A 4,684-nucleotide genomic window follows, 5' to 3' on the forward strand; every position below is an offset into this window, starting at 1 on the left:
TGAAAAATGAAAGAGGTGAATTCACCACCCATGAAGAGGAAATTAAGACAATTTTCAGGAGGTATTTTGCCAAATTGAATGTCAATAAAGTGTGACAATGTCTACAAATGTCTACAAAAATATATATTACCCAGATTAAAAGAAGAAGAAATAAAATACTTAAATAATCCAATCTTAGAAAAAGAAGTTGAACAAGCCATCAATGATTTTCCTAAGAAAAAATCTCCAGGACCAAATGGATTCACAAGCAAATTCTACCAAACATTTAAAGAACAATTGATCCTGATACTCTATAAAATATTTGGGAAAATAGGCAAAGAAGGAGTACTTTCAAATTCCTCTCACAACATAAATTATTGTGTGTGTGTTCACCCTTCCTTGCCAAAGAAGACCATGCCATCACAGAAATAATGACATGACTTACACATTATTACCCACACCAAGAAAAGCTGAAGCTGAGAAAGAAAATTATAGACCAATTTCCTGAATTGATATTGATGCAAAAATTTTAAATAAAATATAACAAAGAAATTACAAAATTATATCATGAGGATAATACACAATGACCACATGGGATTTATAACAGGAATGCCAGAATGGTTCAATATTAGGAAAACTATTAGCATAACTGACCATATCAATAACAAAACTAATAGAAATCATGATTGTCTCAATAGAAACAAAAAAAGCTTTTGACAAAATACAACACCCATTCCTATTAAAAACACTAGAAAGAGTAGGAATTAATGGAGCTTGCCCTAAATTGATAAGTAGTATTTATCAAAAACCATAGCCTAGTGTTATCTGTAATGAGATATAATGATCTTTTAAATGAGATCCTTTCATTCATTAATAGGCCCATGTGACCTGCCTAAATCACATGAAAGCCTAAATCACATGTGGTGGGAGGAGGTTTTTGAGCAGGTAGAACAGGAAGGGGTGGAGCAGGAAGGGTGGAACAGGAAGAGGCAGAACTGGAGCAGAACTGAGAGCAAGTTTGTCAGACTAGTCAGAGCTGTGAAGGACAGAGGAAGCAAGGAGCTGGAGCAACAACTGGCATGAGCGGGAGAGCTTGTTTGTGATCTGTTTAAGCTTTGTGCAAAGCCTAATAGAGGAAAAGCTTGGAGGAGGTAGTGCCCCCTGAATTGTTATTGGATATAGATTTCTTTCTTGCTGACATGGATTTGGTTTTCTGGTATTGGGATTCGGCTTTCTGGTATTTAAATAAATGTTTTGGTTCTGTCTTCCATGTGGAGAGTCTGTTATATTTTGTGATTCAGAACTGTGCTGGCATATTCATTGCCACTGTAGGTGTTGTGAATATCTCACTAGTGCTACATAGGGATAAGCTAGAAGTCTTCTCAATAAAATCAGAGGTGAATTAAGGATGCCACCATCACCTCTATTACTTAATATTATACTAGAAATGTTAGCACATAACAATAAGAGAAAAAAACTAAAGGAATTAAAATAGGCAATGTGGAACAAAATTACCACTCTACAGATTATATGAAAAATTCTAGAGAATCAACTAAAAAGACTGCTTGAAATTATTTACTACTTTAAAAAATTTATAGGACACAAAGTGAACCCACATAAACCATATGCATTTCTACATAGCACCAATAAAATCAAGCAGCAAGAGATAGAGAAATTCCATTTAAAATAACTTCAGAAAATATGAAATACTTGGGAGTGTACCTCTCTAAACAAACCTAGGAACCACATGAACACCATTTTAAAACACTTTTCAAACAAATAAAGTCAGATCTAAACAATTCTAAAAATATCATTTGCTTATGGGTAGGCCAAGCCTATGTAGCAAAAATAACAATTCTCCCTAAATTAATCTATTTTTCAGTGACATTCCATTCAAACTACAAAAAATTATTTTATAGATCTAGAAAAAATAGTAAAAAAATTCATCACTAAGAACAAAATCTCAAGGACATCAAGAGAATCAGTGAAAAAAAAGGTGAAAGAAGGTGATCCAGTCATACCACATCTCAAACTATATTATAAGTAAAAATTATCAAAATAATTTAGTGCTGACTAAGAAATGGAGTGGTGAGTCAGTGGAATGTATTAGGTACAAATTACATTATAGTAAATGATTATATAATCTAGTATATGATCAACCCAAAGATCTAAGCTTTTGGAAAATAACTCATTATTTGACAAAAACTAGTAAAGAAAACTGCACAACAGTATGGCAGAAGCTAGGCATAAAGTAGTAGTACCATGCACCAAGATAAAGTCAAAAGGGGTACATGATTTACACATAAACAAATTAAGAAAACACAGAATAGTTTGCTGTCAGATTTATGGATAAGTGAAGAATTTAGGACCAAAGAAGATATTGAGAGAAGTACAAAATGTCAAATAGATAATTTTGATTATATAAAATTAAAACATTTTTGCACAAGCAAAAGCAATGTAACCAAATTTTTAAGGGAAGCAGAAAACTGAGAAATTTTTTTGCAACATATATTTCTGATATCTGAATTATATTAAGAATTGAGTTAAATTTACAAAAATAGTAATCTTTTCCCAGTTGATGAATGTTCAAAGAATACGAACAGGCAGTTTTTAGATAAAGAAATGTAATCTATCTATAGTCATGTAAAACTAGGTTAAATCATATGACAGGCAAATTAAAATAACTCTGACATACCACTTCACATTTATCAGAGTGGTTAATGTGACCAAACAAAAAAACAGAAAATGCTTGATGTTGGAGGGGATATGGGAAAATTTGGACACGAATGCATTGTTAGTGGAGTGGTGAACTGATCCAACCATTCCAGAGAGCAAATTGGAACTATGCCAAAGGGCTATAAAACTTTTCATGCCCTTTATTCCAACAATATCTCTACTAGATCTTTATCCTGAGGATGTCAAAAAAAAAAAAAAGGGGAAAAGGGCCTATTTGTACAAAAATATTTATAGCAGCTCTTTTTGTGGTGGTTAAGAATTGGAAATCAAAGACATAGTCATCAACTGGGGAATGGCTGAACATACTTTGTCATACAACTCTAATGGAATATTGTTGTTCTGTAAGAAATGAAAGGCTGATTTTAGAAACATCTGGGAAGACTTGCATGAACCAATGCATAGTGAAATGAACATAACCAGGAGAACAGTGCACATAGTAATTGAAATATCATTTGATGAAGGGATTGCAAATGACTTCATTGTTCTTAGCAACACAATGATCCAAGACAATCCCAAAGGACTAATGAAGAATCATACAATCCACCTCTTACAAAAGAACTGATATTGATTGAATATAAACTGAAGCATGTTTTTTCACTTTACTTTTTTCATTTTTGTCTTTTATTTGAGTCTTCTTGTACAAAATGACTAATGTGGAAATGTTTTACATAATTACACACATATAACCTCTATCTGATTGCTTATTGTCTTAGGGAAAAGGTGTGGTAAAGCAGGGATGGAGAAATAGTATTTGAAACTCAAAACATTAAATAAAAGTGTTAAATAATTAGAAAAAAAGATTCCTTGTGACTCTAAGTCATAGTTCTTTAACTATGAACTGCTCTTCTCTATAGTAATATTTTTGCAACTTAAACGAGTATTTTTTTTTTTTTGCCAATTTACTACTTGCAATGTAGCTGTAGCTAGGTTTATCCTGAATTAAGTACTTATAAGGATTTTTTTAGCTATTGAGAGAAAAATTTAACTTTGAATGCACATGCCAGAGTATTTCTCATATAATCCCAGAAAATAATGTTAGCTTATTAGTTTGCCTTTCCTAACATGGAAAAACAAAGCTCCTTGAAAGGAAGCATGTTAAGGTGACAAGTCAGTGTTCAAGCAAAATAGGGCTAGCCTACCAAATGATTTCCTGTTATTAAGCCAATAAATCAGAGAGATGTTGATAGATGTGAGCACTAGGCAATGTGTCAGCCTCATGAAAAAAATTGTTTAACAGATTCAGATGATCAATCCTGTGAGAGTTATGCAAATGAAAAATACATAACAAATAAATAATGAGAAGACAACCAGTGGAATTTGTTCTCTGCATTAAAAAAATCCTCTCTTTAATAGTCAAAGTATCAAAAATTATACAGAGAATAGATGAGGCTTTGTAATATTTGTAGAAAGAAGAGAAAGGTTAATAGATTTTAAAAGTTAAAACCTATTCCATAAATGGAAATACCAAATCTCTTTCCTAACCTCTTTGCTGTCTTGGAAATGCACGACTGTTATAATTCCACGACCTAGGTGTACCTGATATTTCCAGTCTTAACTTATAATGCTTTTTTTGAAAGATTGTGAAGTGGTTAGAAGCCTGGATATAGAGTGTGAAAACTGAAGGGTAGTGCTAGCTTCAGCAGCACATATACTAAAATTGGACCAATTCAGAGAAGATTAGCATGGCCCCTGTGCAAGAATGACATGCAAATTCGAGAAGAGTTCCATATTTTTCTGATGCTGAGGGAAAGGAGCAGAACCAGGAGAACATTGTACACAGCAACAACCACAGTGTGTGAGGAATTTTTCTGGTGGGCAGCTCTTCACAGCAATTCAAGGACCTAAAACATTCCCAAAGGACTCTTGAGGCAAAATGCCTTCCACATCCAGACAAAGAACTATGGAATTGGAATGCAGAATGAAGTAGTATATTGTCTCGTGTTATGTTTTGTTTTGTTTGACTTTTTCT

General features: G+C 33.0%; 1 non-coding gene across 1 annotated transcript; it reads left to right on the top strand.

Moving 5' to 3' along the window:
* Nucleotides 1-4,342: 4,342 nt before the first annotated feature.
* On the top strand, nucleotides 4,343-4,449 carry LOC140512984 (U6 spliceosomal RNA). The gene has a single exon (XR_011970031.1). It is a non-coding gene; the product is annotated as a U6 spliceosomal RNA (small nuclear RNA).
* Nucleotides 4,450-4,684: the final 235 nt, after the last annotated feature.

This window comes from Notamacropus eugenii, chromosome 6, assembly GCF_028372415.1.
Source record: "Notamacropus eugenii isolate mMacEug1 chromosome 6, mMacEug1.pri_v2, whole genome shotgun sequence".
Taxonomy (NCBI): Eukaryota; Metazoa; Chordata; class Mammalia; order Diprotodontia; family Macropodidae; genus Notamacropus; species Notamacropus eugenii.